This window comes from Coptis chinensis, chromosome 8 (genome assembly GCF_015680905.1).
Source record: "Coptis chinensis isolate HL-2020 chromosome 8, ASM1568090v1, whole genome shotgun sequence".
Taxonomy (NCBI): domain Eukaryota; kingdom Viridiplantae; phylum Streptophyta; class Magnoliopsida; order Ranunculales; family Ranunculaceae; genus Coptis; species Coptis chinensis.
This window is the reverse complement of record NC_141463.1, coordinates 22,283,599-22,302,917: the sequence shown is the minus strand read 5'-3', so window position 1 is coordinate 22,302,917 and position 19,319 is coordinate 22,283,599. Positions and strand designations below refer to the sequence as shown.

At 34.5% G+C, this 19,319-nt stretch overlaps 1 long non-coding RNA gene and 1 pseudogene across 1 annotated transcript; both read right to left on the bottom strand.

The window, feature by feature from the left end:
* Positions 1 to 5,178: 5,178 nt before the first annotated feature.
* Positions 5,179 to 5,984, bottom strand: LOC147480532 (uncharacterized). Its single transcript, XR_015206684.1, has 2 exons — positions 5,437 to 5,984; positions 5,179 to 5,269 (listed from the first exon to the last, which is right to left on the bottom strand). It is a non-coding gene; the product is annotated as an uncharacterized LOC147480532 (long non-coding RNA).
* A 2,471-nt stretch (positions 5,985 to 8,455) lies between these two features.
* On the bottom strand, positions 8,456 to 18,741 carry LOC147480531 (putative receptor-like protein kinase At1g30570 pseudogene; annotated as a pseudogene).
* Positions 18,742 to 19,319: the final 578 nt, after the last annotated feature.

Below are 19,319 nucleotides of genomic sequence, written 5' to 3'. Positions count from 1 at the left end.
GGAGGTGTTTCTAATTTTTTCAAGTGACTACTTTTTAGGAGTCTCCCAAAATACTCGGTTAAGAAAACAAAGGCATCTAATGAGGAGAGAGATCAGGTGCAGGCTTTTATTAAACCCACTAAAATTCAAAACCAATAATAAAATCCTTGTTCAGTTTACCCGGTGAAATGCTTACCCTCTCCATGACCACACTTCCATTGTCACCAGAATTTTTAGCAATTAGCTTTAGTGGATAGCTCATGGCTCTTTTAACAATAGTTGCCATCCGCCCATGATAATGAACACCGGGCAAAGTAATATAACAAAACAATACATAATTCTCTCACAGAAAAAGAAAAAGTAAACTAAAGTTATTCAAGTCCAAAAGAAGTATATGTCGACATATACCTTTTGCTCCTCGTTATCAAGAGTATCCCTGATAACGTCAATCTATGCTGCAAGTCTCAATAGGGTGCACCCTCCACCAACTACAATGCCTTTCTCAACAGTTGCCTGAAAAATCATTGACAACACCAAGTTGAGTTCAAAGAATAACTTGTGGAGCAACAACTCAAGAGTCCTAGGGACTGTTATACTTGGACCTGCATTATGTCAACCAAAAGATAGATGGATAAATTGAAATTAATCGAGCAACTATCTCGAAAGTGCCACTACCATTTTTTCTTCTTGCTAACCCTATGAGGACACGTAAATAATAACCAAGCACAACACACTACTTGCCATTTTCTTATTGTGAATTTCTTAAAATTTATGGAAAATTGAGAATCTATATAGGAAATTAAGATAAAATTCTATATACGAAAACTATTTAGCTTGAAATATATGGACTTCTAGCATGATTAGTGGTCTTTATTTGTTCAATATATTTCATCAACTCATATACAATTCCCACTTAGTTAATAGTTTTATTTGCAAATGCATTGCTTTGGTCAGTATTAGCTCATATTTTAAAGAAAAAAATCACGTAGGCAAAAGTTGTCACTAAGCACATTATTGCACGCATATGCAATAAAGAAAGCACTTAGGTTTACACACTACCGAAGCCATATCATTATTAACCCACCGATGCATATATATGAAATAAAATACCTTTACTGTAGTCATAAACTTGTTAACCCTTTGACCCATGTAACAGAAACTACTAAAGTATATTCAAATCAAAGACAAAAAAATGGCTCACCATCAACAATACCCTTACGGTTCTCTTGTACGTATCACACATTCATGCTTTTTAGAAGGAAAAAAAAATCACTCCTAATTACTGAGCTCTCTTATTGGTCCTAACAAACATCTATGTCACCACTCTCTAAGTCTTAATCTATGAACATTATATCTCCCTACATTCATCTATTCTTTGACATATAATGATGCAGTGCATCTCTCTTAGTAGAAATTTACATGTCATAATCTCATTATAATCATATAGTAATAGACTGGACTGTCAGAGTAATATTGAAGAACTTAGCTTGTTGTCTCAAATATAATAATCAGTTCATTGTCGTAAGATAATCAATCCACCACTTAGGCCCAAAATCACTTCTTTATATAAGTACCAATATACACTTAAAAAATTGCACTTACCGTTGGTAAACTTAAGATTCCTTTGCCCATTTTGTTTGTTTTTCGGCGACATTCTTCCTCTTTTACTTTAACCTGAAAATGCAAACATTGAAAACAATGATGATTTCAAACTTTTTCATAATCTTACGACCTAAAAATGCAAACAATGAAAACAATGATGATCGCAAACACTGAAAATCACCAATTTCACCTGATTGCTTTGAGAGAGAAGGAGTTCAATATTGCATGGGTACTTCTAACCTATAGCAACAATAGGGTGAAACACAAACTCACATATCCTTCTTCTTCTCCTTCTTATTATACCACAAACTTAGATCCACATCTCGTATTCTTAACAATTAAACTATTTAAGATGAGGCACATGTTGCATTCTACTTAATTACTCGGGATCTTGAGGACTTAGATTCATTGTTCTTCTAATCTTTAACGTGCTACCTTTTTCCCAAATACAAAAGAGATCAAATAGTTGTGTATTCATCTTGGTGAAGGAGGGATGAATAGAAATCCCGTGGTTTTAGAAAAATGAATAGAACCAACCACTAAAGGTTTCATCACAAAAACCATTCACAATAGACGTACACCTCGGTAGAAATGTGAGCATAATCTTGAATAACATACTAAATGGATAGAACCCTCGGAATTGTAGAAAAATATTGAAACCATTCAATTTCCTTAATGGTCTATAAGAAATAATAGTGACAATACTTAGGTCCATTTGCACACCTCTATAGTCTTTCAATGCAACCACCATATATAGATAGCCATATTTTATAAAAGACTCATCACATCTAAAAAGTTTAAAATTTGTTGTAGTCCTTGAATTTCATACCGTACTTGAACTGAGCCTTGCTCAATAGAAAAACAAACAATAACTTTTATATTAAAAATGAGTATGAAACTATTAAACCCTAATCCCATAATTATCATAACCCTAATCACGGACACAATCCAGTTTCACAAATATGAAAGATCCTTAAAAAATTGTTGTCTCTAACCATTGACGTTGTAGAGAAATGGAAATGAGAGATACTTGGGGAATGTGGATGCCATGGGAATATCGTTTGTTTTTTTTTTTTTGTTTTTTTTTTTTTCCAGGAAAGGAAAACAGACCTTTTATTGTAGGTTTGTAATCCAAGATACATCACCCCTTTCTGGGGCGTTTGGTCATAGTAAGAAAAAAAAAAGAATAAATAAACAATTTGGTATTAGTCTATTTTGCAGAATAAACGCAAAGCGCTCAATAAAATATTGAAATGAAACTAAATTTTTCCATACGGCTTGCAACCAAGCCATAGTTACGAATATGGCATAAATAAGAAAAAAGTACAAAAAAGCGTTCCAGCATAAAACTTGTAATATTGCATTCCACCCCTAGAATATTGCTCATCCACATTCCTAAAAGAAGTACAACATGGGAGGCGATTGCTGATTCATGAAGTAGCTGCCTTTCGTAATTGGTGGTTTTCCGTCAAAATGATTACACATTTTCTTTCTATTTATTTATTTATTTTATGATAAATGGTTCTTCACGCTATTTAAACTGGGTTTCAAAATTTTTTCGGAATAACTTAAATTGAAAAGAAGAATCAACATCAAATAAATGGTTACAACTTTTAAAAACTGTCTCTTGCTAACCATATGAAAAAAGCTTCAACATCGGTGAATGCACACCTAATGAAACATCGTGAATGCACACCAATGAAACAGGATCAATGCAGGTGAATCTAATATTTTCATCACCAAATGCCCATTTGTTTCTGAACTTTGGAACTATTAGAACTCTTGCCACCCTTGTCCTTATAGGTATTTCTCGAGGCAATTGGCCTCCGCCTCCCATGAGTTCTTTGCAATTGCATGCCGTCTGCTTGTGCAAACGCTTTGCGATGTCGGTTAGTGTCGGTTAGTAGTTTGGGTCCTGATTACCCTCCCAATGGAAAAGTATTAATGTCTTCACTCAAGAGCAAAAAAAGAATATTATAATAAGTAACATAAAAGGACGGCTCAAGTAATACCTCTCACTTGCTTGTAATGGCTCATGTCCAATGCTTTCAACAAATTTATCCTCGCTAGTTTCATCCTTCTCACTTGCTTGCAATGTCTCCGGTCCATTGTTGACATTAGCATTACATAAATGCTTATCCTCGCTCCTTTCCTTGTTTTTGGTACTCACAATTAATTCTTGATCCCCCAAATTCAAGGAACCCATATTCTTGATGCCAACTTCAATGTATCTTTCATCCTCAGTGTCAACATCAGACTCGCTATCATCAGACTCATTATCAATCTCATTTGTTCCAGTCAAAACCTTCTCTATTTCTTCCCTGGTTCTTTTACGGTAAATCCACGGCCTCAAGTTCCTTGTCTAGGAAACCAAACGATTTCTCTATTGAAGAAAAAGAAGGCCTTCCACTGTTGTCTTTATCCAAATCTGGCCTATCACATTCGCCAGTTTCCTCTTTTTTCTCTGTAACTCACTCTAATGCAAACAAATGATTAAGAACCATCATTTTTCCCTGTAACTCACTCTAATGCTCAGATGTACTTTGATCATGATGTTGAATGCATTTTTAAATTCTTCAAGGAAATATTGTCTTCACTTGCAAACAAATTCATTATACTACAATGGAGATATTATGCCGCAAGGTTTTGAAGTGACAATTCTAAAAGTTTGAGCCTCTACGTTTATTCATTTTTTGATTTATTTCAGTAGCAACCCAACATGAAGAAAAAAAAAAGGAAACATTCAAATAGTATTAATTTGCAGATAGTGTGCTCTTACCCATCAATATCTAGTTTAGGGGTTTTTGGGAAGTCTCATTATAAGGTACTCCAATAACCTGAAAAACTAACTCTATTCTTCATTGAACTCCAAGAAGTGCATGAAAATGCCATAAAGGATTAAAATAGTAATAGTAGATAACAGTCGACAATAAACCTTTGACTCCCATATACTGAGTCATAGTTTTTCTACTGTGTTGTCCCTTACTACTTACTCCCTTGTACATACCCAATTGAGCTGTTATAGAGTAAATGAAAATTGGAAGTAAACAAAGGATATCATCTTACTTTCACACAAACCTTCGTGAGGTAGGAGGTATAATGCTTGGCCTTAGTCTTGACTGCTTATCAGCACCAGCACCAACACCATAAAGATCTAGCACTGCTCTTCTATTTATTCTACAAAAGAAATCCAGCTTATAAAGTTTATTACAACAGAGACCAAAAGTTTTGGAATTTTAATCAATCCAATTATAATGGGTGAAGTTTTAACAAAACCGTGGAATTTTTATTTGAATTATATAACAAACTCATATTACATCAAAAGCTTGAAAAAAAAAGACAAATAAGAATTGAAGAGTTCTAATGATAAACTTAACGTTAATTACCCTAATAATAAGCAGAACATGAGTATTGTGAAAAAATAATTTAAAATATCATTTTTTTGTGATTTTTTTTTCGTAAGAACATTCACCACATTATTTTGTTTCTCCACTCATCATATCATGGAGAGTGGGTTACTGACCATATTTTTCACAATCACAACACTATATGCTTAGACAAAAAAAATTTTACCTCCAAAAATTTATATATATACACCTTTGAAATCAATGTGATGAGCAACTTTCGTAAACCAATTTCATAGTTCTCACGGTTTGTATCAATGACCATCCCACTCATGGAGTATATCCTAAAAAAAGAAAAAAAAAAGGTCAATTTCTCTCATCAATTAAACTTGGTAAAACAGAAAAAAAAAAAAAAATTCAACAAGTATTGAGAAAATAGACAAAAGAGGTTCAAGTGGCATGGAAATCAAAATTCATTTTAGTGCCCGAACTATGACTTATTTTTGCATACCTTGGATACCCTTCTTTGCTCATTTGTAAAGCCTCGCAAACTTTATGGCAACAAATTAATTGTGTCAATGGTCGCTGAAGTAATTGAGAACCTATAATTGAGATGCATAATTATTACCATCAGAACCTAAATGAAAAATACATGTACATATCGAAACAAAAGGTAGAAGCAATAAAATGTTTGCGAGGCTTTACAAATGACCAAATAAGGGTATAACTAATAAACACCATGGAACTTAATCTCATTTACCATTATCTACAACAAATCATATAAAAGCCCAATTTAAGCTTTACCATAATAACAACTTCAAAATCAAAGTAACAATATCACATGCCCAATCAACGTTACAATCTAAAAACAGTTCCAAAGCTCATAATACATCTAGATTTAATACGGGTCTCCTCATTTCTATCCAAATGCAGCTAACAACTCAAACACACAACATAAGGCAATCATTTTTATCCAAAAATAGACAAATATTCAAACACCAAGAGAAAGAAAGAGAGTTATTATACCTTGACGCATAAGCATTTGAACCTAATCCTCATACATTGATTTAAAGGAAGCAATTCATTAGGAGCAGTTGATTTTGCAAAGAAATTGGCAGTACCTTTTACGGAAGAAAGGGGCAACATCGAATACACATCAGACAGATTCACTTGAGGAGGAGAAACCAATTCGATAACACTTACATAAAAAAATTCATCAGCACAACATAGTTTTGTTTACATAAAAAGAATTGAAAATGATAAAAGTCAGAAAGTAAGGTTTTGATGAACTTAAAACAAATAAAAGTAACTTAGTTGGAAAATATACCTTCTTTTGATATGCAGGGCTTCAAGGAGAAATCATTTGGAATATGGGTGAGAGATAGAGGCGACCAAAAATGAGAAGCTTGTTCGGTGTTTAGACCATAATCTTTCATTAGATTAGAATGTGGGGTTTTCTTTTGTTATTTCCAAATTTTTTCAAAAACTTATAATATTTCTTCCGATATTGTTTGAAATTGGGTGAAATTTCGATGTGATGGGGAGGTGATTATAATTTAAAAAAATAAAAGAAGGAGAATTAAACAAACAAAGGGGAGGTCTAACTAATTATTAGCACCTCCCTTTTTTTAGGAGGCACTAATATTGCTGGGTTTGGAAAATAGAGCGATACGGTGAGGAGAGAGAATGTGCGCGAGCTAAACATTCAGGTGTTTAATTTAGCGGAATATCTGCAAGACAGATACCAACATACACTTAGTAAAGAAAAAATCAAGTCAAGTTAAGTTTCAATGAGATGAGTATGGTAATGAATAGTTTGAGTGTTATATCAACTAAACCATCTTAAAACCCTGCAATAAGAAACTCCCTTTTCTCTTAGAAAGTTCTTCCAGTGCAAGTTTGCGACATTCAAATCATCTTTCATTGTTTACATTCCCTGTAGGTCATCAGTAAGTTTTAGTAGTACCTTAGCATTAAAATGAATTAACATACTGTGAAGAACTATCTCAAATTATCACAAAAAAAGTGAGAACCTTTCCAATTCTCAATGAGCGCATCACTACAAATACAAAATATAAATACCTTAGTATCAAAATATCGTTCGATCAGTGAAACTGCATAAATTCAAGAATACTACAAATAGCAAGTTGCACTACTTTTAGTTTGAATCCCATTTCTCTGATTAGCTTAATTTCCTTGGTGGACAGAGGCAAAGTGAAGAGTTGCCCAATTATAAGAACAAAGAAAAAAGGTCATCATTCTTGGTATGACTATGTCACAAAGCTATTAGTGTGTTTAACTGTTCAAGCAATAATAACAATATCGACAAAATAGTAGGTCGGCCAATAAGTAGTGCATGATAAGAAGTTTGTCAAGTCTCTATTGTATGTCATTGGATGTCCTCCCTAAATCTGACTGGTTTACAACTTAGTCTCTTAAAAAAAAAAAATCTAAGAGAGCTATTCTTCTATATATAGGTCATCTACATAAGAATAATATGAAAAACATAGTAACAAAATTTGATCCTTTAATTTTATCGACTTCATATAGCTTTAACGTGAAAATGTTAAGATCATTCACATCACTTAAAGATCGACATAATGCTCTTTGAAGGGTTTCTACATCTATTTGCTATTTACAATTCACAATCTATCTATATTTTACCTTGAACATATACTTTATAAAAAAATTTACAATAAGTTCATTCACTAAGTAGTAGTACATTCTTTCACTTATTATTATTATTTTTTTCTAAAAAAACACTTATAGAAGACGAACTTGAGACCACCCAAAGGAAAAATGAGATATCCATTTGAAATCAACAAAAATTGTGGAAATTCTACTCATATTATACCACAATAAATCATATTATATCAAAAGTTATGAAAAACATAAGTTTGTAAAATATATTATACCAAAAATAAATATTCAACAATCTTAATGATAATATCTTTGATAAGGATTATGTCAAGTTGACTGAAATTGTTTCATTACTCAAAAAAATAAATAAAGAAACAACCAATATAAAATATTGAATAAGCAAGAAAATAAAAATAAGCGTAATAAAAAAACACGGTCATCAAAATGATATTGAAAAGGCAGACCATGCAAAATTAAACAACAAATTTTTGATTAGAAGTTGTAAATTTTTTTGGTACTTGGTGGTGCTTTCATTGGTACTTGCTCCATTGAGTTTTGAAAGACATAACAAAGACGCGTTGTAATAATGACCTAATCAAGATACTACTCAAGTCCACGGACATAAAATCAATATTAATTTCTAATGAAAGAAATGAGATTATACACGCAAACAATGAGGCCACCGAGAAGCTTATATGGAAGAGATTTGAGCAATAAGCAAAAGACCCTATTGTTAACCTTCTCAAAGCATAAAGCTCAACATTGTTTTTAGGAAATTTGAACCTTTTTGAGCGATAGATGTTAGTTCCTAATCCTCCCCTTCTCACATTTAACAAACCAAATAACCCAATGAGCAAAATATAAATATTGGAAAAAATGAGATTTTTATTTTAATTTAATTTACCGAGAACGTTTTGGGTATGCCACAGGATTTCACCCATTGTTGGTTGATTCTTTCCCTCATCAGCAAGACATTTCTCGGCTATTTCTCCAAAAAATTTCAACGAATCAAGTGAGTACCCTTCAAGACATCGATCCACAATTGTTTCTAGTTCTCCCTGTCATTGTCATCGGAATGCCCATTCTGCAAGGTTTATCTAATCTTTCGGTAGGCTTGGATTGATAACAGGTCAAGCCCACATAACTTCAAACAGCACCACACCAAATGAATACACATCAGACTTCTCGGTCAATTGTTTCCTACGGAAGTATTCTGGATCAAGATATCCAAAGCTTCCCTTTACTGCAGTACTCACATGAAATCTACCATCTTTGCAACAAAACTCTCATCTAATAGAATATTTGTCGTCTTAACATTCCTGTGAATTAAACCCCGCCTCTTTGCCCCTGTATGAAGGTAATAGAGACCCCGAGCAGCACCTATACATGCATCTAATCTTTGCCTCCACGACAAAAGAGGAAGATCACTACCAAACAGGTGAGCCCTGAGGGTTCCATTGGCCATGTACTCGTACACCAAGGTCGTCTCGTTTTGTTCCTCACATAACCTAATCATTGAGACCAAATGGCGGTGTCTAATCGAGTTTTGATAGCATCTCAATTTCAGTCTCGAATTCTCTCAGGCCTTGCTGTGATTGTGGGTGAGCCCGCTTGACAGCGACCAGGGAGCCATCGTCAATCTCTCCCTTGTAAAATTTACCAAAACCTCCAACTCCGATCACTAAAGAGTCGTCAAAGTTATTTGTAGCAAGTCGAAATTCTGCTAATGCGAAATGTTTGCCAACTCTATTATTAGTCATAGACCTAGTAAAGTTTAAAGTTCCAACAGGGAATTTGGATCCTTGAGCACTTGTAGTGCCATTTCCAATGGTGAAAAAGGGCCATCCAGTGGATTGTTTTTTGGCGGAGCTTTTTTTTTCCCTTTGGCCCGCGAATGAAAAACATAGTACACAAAAATGCAAGAAGAGCAATGGAAGCAATCCCGATCCAATTCCCACCCAAAGAGCCGACCCTTCACACGATGCATTTCCACCCGAACGACGGCTTTGATGGATAAGAAAGATCCCTTCTTTGAGCGAGCTTAAATATGTCCAATCCATTCAATAATGCATCAGTTCCAGAAGTACCAGCAGATGTATCAGGCCCTAACTGAATCCAAAGAGTTTCAATCTTAGAAGACACCATATCGAGGTAATTCGATTTCAGTACGCATGGGAGTGACCATCTTCAGCAAGTTCTCTTGTCAATACTTCGTTTAGTTCGTTGACTATGCTACTATATTACTTACATAGATTTCAAGTGACTAAGCTTCCCAAGCTCAGGCGATAATGTTCCTCCCAAAGACAGCCCACTTAGATCCCTATAGAACATAAGATTGAAGCACCTAAGTGTAACATAACACTAAACACACATATCGTTCAATAGAAATCCTTATACAAACTATATTATCTAAAAGAATAAATTTTCCTACTGAAAGTAGTGAACTACAATTAACTTGAAAAAACACCATATGGATCACTATCCACATGTTCCTAAAAATCCAACAATGCTGATCCTGCAATTCCATTGAATTGTGAATTGTATTCATTAAAACAAAGCCATAAGGTTCTAATACTAGTAAAAGTATAAAAACATAACAAAGACTCATACCTTCAAGATTGAGGGACCAACACTCGTGGATTTTGAAGAGAAAAATCAAAACAACGAAACAAAACATCTTGTGGAGCTGGAATCCGAATGAATTCCATTGGCTCCTCATTGTTTGATATTACAAATGCCGTAGTAACAATTAGTACCAAGAATAGCAATACTCACAAAATCGCTTGGGGTTATTATTACACAAAACACTCCTTCGATCTTCTTTTACCCGTAAAAATCAAGGACCTCGTTTGTATTACCCAAAAATAAAAAATAAAAAACTTAAATCTATAATCTCTTGGAGGATGAGATTTAGTGGTGGTGAGGTTTGTTAGCAGCCAGCTAACAGACGGAACTTTTTGGTTTCATTTTTTGGAGTTTCTAACTTTTGGGTTTGCATTTTTCTCAAGTAGTTTGGGGTTTAATGTTTTTTTTGGAAGGGAGATAAATATAATTACTTGATAGAGAAAGGAGATTTAAACAAATGAAGGGAGGTCTAACTAATTATTAGCATCTCCTTTTTTTTTTTGGGAGTCTCTAATATTACTCGGTTTGGAAAATAAAGCGATATGGTGAAGAGAGATGTCAGGTGCGAGATTTTATATATATAGATAGATGGCCAATTACAATATGCTAAAAAAGTTGGTGCTACCAAGTAGAAAAAATCCTATTAAAGGTCATGATTACTAGATAAACAACATAGCAGTGGGAGTGAGGGCGGTGTAATAATTCTATTCTATTATCTGTAGAGAGAAAATAGTGGGAGAGAGCACGAAGAGATGGGGATATTTCATTTTTTTTTTGGGTTACCAAATTAAGTAGCGGTGGCTTTAGGGCGGTGTAATAATTATTTTCTATTATCTGTAAAGAGAATAGTGGAATAGTGCACAAGAGATTAGGAAATATAGAATATTTTTTTTTTTTTTTTTTGGTTATACCAAATCTTTTCAATTTTATTTGTTGGTCTTTTAGGTTTTTTTTTTTTTTTCAAGAAAATAGTCAAGAGGACCAATTTTGGAAAAAAGTAATTGTGGAGGACCGCGATTTTTTTAGTAATTCACAACATTAAGTAACCAGCGAATCCACAATTTCAATTTTAGTAACCCTCAAGAACAAAATAAGTTTGTTTGGTTTTTTTTTTTTAAAAATACTAGTTTTACCTTTACGTGTTATTATAGATATAAAACATATAAATTTTTATTTTTTTTAAAATACCGGTTTCACCCCTACGTGTTATGTTTATAAATCTAAGAAATTTGGTAATTATTAGGTACCCAAATAGGTGAACATACCTCATACACTATGTTGTTGTATGAACAATGATTATTCATACCCAAATATGTATAAACATTGATTGTTTATACTCCAATAAGTATTTTTACTAATCATACATTATGGTGAGGTATGAACAGTGATTGTGCATATATAGCTCATGTTGAAATACGAACAATGATTATTTATACGAACAGTGATTGTTCATACGAATAATGATTGTTTATAGCTCATGTTGAGGTATGAACAATGACCCCAAATAGGTATGAACTATTAATGTTCATACGAACAATGATTGTTCATACCAACATTGATTGTTCAAAGCTCATGTTTGAGGTACGAACAATGTTGATATATAAATAGTGATTGTTCATACCCCAAATAGGTATGAACAATCGAACATTGATTGTTCATAACTCAAATTTGAGGTATGAATAGTGATTATTCATACCCCAAATAGGTGTTCTTACTGATCATACATTATGTTGAGGTATGAACAATGATTGTTCATACTATATACACCGGGTCGTTTCAGTTGGGCGAGCTGTTTTTTATTTTGCGTCAAGGGTATATATGACCTTTCATCTACCCTATCATTGTGAGGGATTAAAACAAAAAGTGGTGTTAAGAGTTACGTTTTCGGCCGTTTTGTCCTTGAGAGTCACTCCCTGTTTTTTTTTTCCCGCGGCCATAAGAAAATTACGAAGAAATGGCAAATTACTTAGAAGTCTCTACATGACAAAAAAAATGAACAATACACTAATATTCAAAAACCAAAATGAACAATGATTTTGGGATCGGACTTATGAGACCTTGCCTATTATTATTGTTTCTAATCTAGATAGTGAATAGGAGGGTAAAGTGTTGAAGAGTTCTTAGAGAGCATAAAAAAGTTTTAGGGGGGGACTACTGTTGATACTAATGGTATATACCCCATTAATTGTATACATCATATTCATCTCGAGTAAAAACTAAAACCAAATTGTGAGATGCAGTGACGGTTTAATCCTAACATGAGAGAGGTAGTGAGATCCGAGGTGCTCAAGTTGTTGGATGCGGGTATCATTTACCCCATCTCTGATAGTGCATGGATGAGTCTTGTTTAGGTAGTTCCCTATAAGTCAGGTATCATGATAGTTAAGAATGTTATTGGAGAGTTGGTTCCTACCTGCCGTATGAATACCGTGTGGCATTTTTGCATTGAATATCATAAGTTGAACTTGGCTATAAGGAAAAATTATTTTTCTAACATGCCTCTACATGAATGTAAAAATTGGCTTTCCAACATGCAGAAAATATGCAGACACATGTTCGAGTAAACTTGAAAAGTTATTACATTAGCCCAAGTATCATGGGTGACCTTGAACTTGCCTTAATGAAAGACAATTGGATTTACTTTGATGATTAGAAAACTTTGAACTATCAGCCGTTGGTGTAAACCTAGACAATTGTCTCCACACAATAATTTCTCTACACATTTGGTTTCCACATCTATGTTTGTTTTGGCCTTGAACACCTCTTGGTATCACGAGTGCTTTTGAAAATTTGTCCCTCAAATTCTCATAGAAGCGGCTCCACTTCACTTTACACTCACATAGGTGATTTCTATAAAGAGTATCTTGCTATACTCCAAGATATGGAACTCTTTAAAAGCTTAACTTATCTAGATTCTCTTGGCAGATGTCCACTTCTTATCAAGTGAGCGGAGCGAACGTTCTGGGCCAGGGCGGGAGGGGTGACCCAAAATGTAGTTTGTTTGGTTTCTATTTGTCTGTCCTCAGTTTTCTCAATTCTTTCTTCTCTTTGCCAGTAACTCCTCCCTCTCCACTCTCCACGCCCTTTCAATCTCCATATCCTGAAATCCTAACTCCAACCCTTCGTCTCCAATTCTCCATCTCTAAAAAAAAAAAAAAAAAAAAAAAAACTTGCAAAAACAAAAGTTTGTCTCCAATTCTCCATCTCCAACCCTTCATCTCAATAACTCCTCTCTTTGTTAAAAGTAGTGGTGGGAAAAGAGATTGCACTATTTCGTCGACTTCTTGTTGATGATAGTAAAACTACTTTTCGGGTATTTTTTATTATTATTTAAGCATTTGCTTATTTTGAGTAATTAATTGTTGAATTGGTGCATTTGGGGATTTTAGAAGTTTGGAAATTTGAATGTGTTAATGTTAGATGGATTTATGGTTTTAAGTAGAAACAATTTATTTTTATTTTATTTATTTGTTTATTTATTTGTTAAAAAAAAAGAAAAAAAACATGTAATAAAAGTGAACTTCATGAATAGAAAAGGAAACTGAGTACACCTAAAATGTCTTCCAAAGTACCACGATTAGTGAATAACCATCGGCGTTTTTTCATTTTCTGAAAGCGTTGTGATAAGCACCTAAAACTGCAATATAAAACTCCGTAGAGACATAGCATTTTGGTTAATTATGTGTTTAATAATGGGTTTTTTAGACTTTGATACCACTTTTTAGACCGATCTTAGGAAATAGTAGCAAATTTCAAAAAAATTAGGAAATAGTACCACTTTTGTCAGTTGACCGAGGTCAAACTGTTTCAATCTTTTTATATTTTTATAATGTCCACAATACCCTCAACGTGGTTTTCACGTGAGTAGGTAATAATATTGTTGGAAAACACAAAAACACGTCGAAATCAAACATTCAATCAATTGATTGCACCCCACAAAGTTTTTTCATAACCATAGAGCTCACACGGACAACAACGAGCAGGTTGAATCATCTAGTCCTTTGGGAAACGACGACCGTCAAGTAGAAGTAAACATTGGATTACATTGGGCCCCTTCTATCAAGTCTTGAAACCTTGTTATTTCCCTGCTTGCATTTTCATGCCATTTTGAGTTACAACTGTCATGGGCAAATATCGTCACCCTGATATTTTCAGGCAAAATATCGTTGTTAATAAGAAATATCGACGTAACTATCGATATTTCGCTCTATAGTTTGTATGTTGCAGGTCCAAAGCGGGAAAAGGAGGAAGGAGAAGAGAATGGACATGTGGCATTAAATGATTGGGTAAAGCTATAATCGGAGCACTATATAAAGATTGGAAGAGGGAAGAAAAGATTCATTCCAAGTTCATTAGGAAAAAAACAACAAAACCAGAGCAGAGAGAGAGAAAGAGAGAAAACTTGCAACCATTGTTATCAATCAATAAACAAACATTTCAATTCAATCTTTGTTCTTAATCTTGCTTAAATTCTTGATTGCTGTTCTTAGTGAAACTTCTTTACGAATTACAACAACATTGAAAACACATAAGCAAGGAGAATAAAGGAGAAATAGTTGAAGTACCTGATAGGGGTAGTATCAACGACAAGAACAGAAGCTTGAGAGTGACGATAAGAAGAGCTTTAACGAAGTTTAACACATTGTTTAACAAATGGGTTAGATGGACTTGTGATTTTTCTACATTTGAAGATGGTATTATTATTATTGGGTGTTCTCTTTTTTTGTTTGAGTTGGAAGATTTGAGAATCTTTTATGCAAGAATGATGATAGGTTTGTAGTTGAAACCGATGAGAACGTTGGCATTCTCTTTGACCCACTTCGTGTTATCTCAATGGGGACTGCGGTGTGTTAATGGCATGCTTGTCGTATCTTTGGGTAGTTTAAGCACCTATTAATTCTTTTAATCGGTAGATAAGTGCTATGCACCCCTCGACCCGATCCGGCTCAAGAAAAAAATTTAGAGGTTTGAGCGGGTGCCATAAAGCGGGCTATTTCTTTTGCTTAATCAGCGATTAATAGGAAAATCGGTATAAAAAAAGCGCCGATTAATAGGTTTACAGGTTAAAAAAAAAAAAAAAAAATTAAGTCCACAAAAACCCAAAAAGAAAAAGCCCACTTAATCTATATATTGAAAATGTTTCACTTCATTGAGAAAAAAAATAATCAAAACTGTAAAAAGTGAAAAACCACCAAAGAAAACTTTTAGGCCAACTAGCACTCCCCCACTCAGGCTTGTAGTTTTTTTACTTTATTTTGTTTTAGGTTGTTATATCACTTATATATGACATATGTATTATAGGTTAACTAAGGCGATTAATTCTGATTAATCCGATTAATCGTTATAAGCTCTTGGAGCGACTTGCTCCCGATTAGAGCTTAAACTGCACAAGTCGAATGGTGTCATGAGACGAAATGCCTAACATTATCTCAATTAATATCGGATATCGATGTAATTGCCAATCTGATAATTTTAGCCACTCCCCCGTCTCAACATATTCTCTTGTCCAATGTGATATCAGTGTAAAAGAAAGGAGCTAAAAAGAAAATCAGGCTAGATCCATAGTTAGAATTCACGCCAGGAATAATTGAAAAGTTGAAAGCACTCAAAAACTTTTATCTGGAAGAGGATCTAATTAATGGAACAAATTTTTTTGGTTTAAACTTTAAACTCAATCTACCAACTCAAGAATCGTTCAAATTGCACTGCTTTAAATGTCATCACAAACATTTGCCCCTCACCTAGATAGTTATTAAGTAACTTAACTGAATCCCTTTGCTCATATACTCTATTACAAAGTTTGTTTCTTGAACGATAGAGACTAAAGAGAATATGAAAAACTGAAGCTATTGATAAAATTTCCCCCCTTAATTCATCGGGATCAACGAAAAAACAAAATAACGGCCAAGATTACAATACATGGCTTAGCCACTAAGATTGTAACATGTGTTGTCTAGGACAACTTAAAAAGTGGTACCAAAACCTAATTATATACACGTGAGAGGCACGGGAGGGGTGATGTTGCCATATTGAAAATACTGCTAGTTTGACCGTAGTCAACTTGGTCAACTGATGATCAAGAAAAAAAGTGGTACTATTTCCTAATATCGGTCTAAAAAGTGGTACCAAAGTCTAAAAAATCCTTTAATAATCATGAATTAATTGTATTTTCGTACTTTTACAGGTTTGAGCAATTAACGTGAAAATAAGGATAAAAGCCAGTATAGTATAGAATAGGGTGTCTACATGAAGTTTTCCAATTTAGCCCACATGAAGCCCAACCAAAGCACAGGGAAGCAAAAAGGACAATTTCAAGTCAGACCACGATGAACGTGCCGAAAATCATCAAACTCCAGAAGCTCATATCTTTTGAACCTGGATTCCAATGGCGGCAAGTGAACCATCAGAATGATCAGTGCGATGAGCTCTATGCATAGGCGGCCCTTTGTCAAAAGTCAAATTTTGGACCCGCCACTGGTCGAAGCATGAGAGACCCATTGTACGGACCCTCAAAATTGATAGGGTTATATACTAAAATCATTACTTTTGTAATAACTCTAATTCTTTATATTTTGAATGAGAATTATATGGGCAAATGTTATACATATTATATATGTTATTAGTTATATGCATCGTCTAATATTTTATATTGTAGATGATATGGTGTGTGGTGACACCACGTAAGATCATATCATCGAAGACCTTATAAAGTATAAATAAACGCGTTCACAACCTAGATGGATTTGGACAAACCATTGGTATGGTTGTAGTATAATCTGGTATTAGTCTATCTTGACTACATGATTACACTAGTACACTTTGTGTGTATTGAACAGGACCAAGTGAGGTTGTTTATCTTTATACTGACTATATAAGATAACAAACACCTTTGTTATTATGGATGCTTGTCCTCTTAATCTGGATATAATAACGGGCACTTACGTGCATTGTACATTGCTTTAAATCATCAATGTCTGAGATTCATTTGTGAATCAACAAACTCGATGGATTGGGTAATGACATTATATGTAAGGTGTGCTGTTGATTATAGAAGGAATCCGTGACCCGCAAGAAGTCGGGTTGATGATGTCCCCTTGAAGAGCTCATAAGGATTGTCATGTAAACCCTGCAGGTGGATTTATTTTCACTTGCAGGTTGTATAAGAGTTGAAAAAACAACTCCTGGAACCACTTTGAAAGGACGGAAAAAAATGCAGCCGACTACTCAAAGTTTAGAGCGCTCCCCGCACCCTTGATTGGCATGTCCAAAGCACGCCTCCCGCTCTCGATCCAGTAAATTTTCTGCCCGCATACAAATAGTACCAAGCACACCCGCGCCATTGTTTGCCTATTTCAGAGCACTCTCGCGCTCCAAGAAATACCGAACAGGTTTAGTTTTTTTGAGGACTTCACAATCGATTTCTCGAACCTGGAATAGTACTCATATCGTGTTCTAGTAGCATACAAATGTGCTTCAAGGCTGTTGAAGACGCTATTTATAAAGCGTAGCAAGGACACTTCGGGTTTCACCTCCTATCACTCCTTTTCTCGTATATTACCATGTTGTATATTACTATTACATGGTAGCGTATATATATACATATCGGTGAGCGTTGTTGCATGATTAGCATCTATCTACACAAGAGTGAACTATTTTGTTCAATAATTTGATTTTGTCATGAAAGAGGAGAACATTCTAACAAGGGTTAAAATCTGAGTTGGGTAAGTTGTTTCTAAGCCCCCCGGGGATAAAAAGCTGCTCTCTATGACTCTATATGACATTCTAATCTCATCGAAGTATTGAAGAAATCAAATAATTATCCAAAACATATGTCGCTTAGAGTACTATATCATTATGTATATAATATCGTTGCATATTTAGCTTTTACGTTATGTGATATGTCTTTGCCTAATCAATAAATATATATATATATATATATATATATATATATATATATATATATATATATATATATATATATATATCTTTGCCTGCTAACATATATAGATACGTATGAGTGGAACACGTTGCATGTTTAGTATATATATACTATTAGTATAATACATTATTAGGTATGAAATACGTCACATGTGTAGCAAGATGTTTATATCGCATGCTTATATTTTGTATGCATAATTGTAATAAATAAATAAATAATAAAATAATAATAATAATAATAATACTAGTAAATATTTTGTGCATTTATCTTATCCATAATTAAAAAAAAAAAAAAAAAAAAAAAAAAAAAGCTCAATTTCCCCAACCATCGGCCAAGACCCGTGACTTTCTTCTCGCCTTTGCCCCACCCCCCCACCACCACCGCCACCACCTTCCCCAACCATCACTTCAAAACCCCGACCTCGGAACCTCCACTACAAAACCCCGTCACCTTCCCCACAAACCACTTTCGACGCTTTTCCCCCAAAACCACCCGACACCTTCTCCTCCAAAAAACAGACCCCAACCACCGCCTCCCACCACCACCACCACATATATATGCCTCCACCAGTGATTCGTTCTCCACCAATCCGCCATCACCATCTCCCCCCATCACCACTAACCGACATAACATACTCTCAATTTGCCCACCCCTTCCCTAATCATGTACACAACAAAGAAAAATACCCCAACCACCGAAAACAGACCCCGACACCTTCCATACTGAAACAGACCTCACAACCACAACTTCAACACCCCGACACCTCCCCCCAACAAAAAAAAAAGTCATGATGGTTTGGTTTTTTCTTCCCGGCTGTTTTGTTTATGTTTTTGTTGACTTTGGTTTGGTTAATTGATTAGCTAGTATGGTTATTTGTTGGTTTTGATGGAGTTAGGTTTACTTCAATGCTAGGTTTGTTGTTTGGGTTTGATTTATGGTAGCGCTCTTATTTGTTGTGGTTTAGATTTAGTTTTGTCTATTTTTAGGTTTGTTAGAGGTGTCGTCATCATGCTCTCTCCGAAGAAACATGTGCATTGCCCCTTTCATGAGTTTGATAAGTGCAAAGATGAGGTGAATGGTGTTGGCGTCTTTGCGGTTTCGTATATCGAAACTCACATTAAGAAGCAGCACTTGAGTGGCCAGGGATATACAGATAGACTGCGGGATAAAATTAAGGAGGACATAAGTTT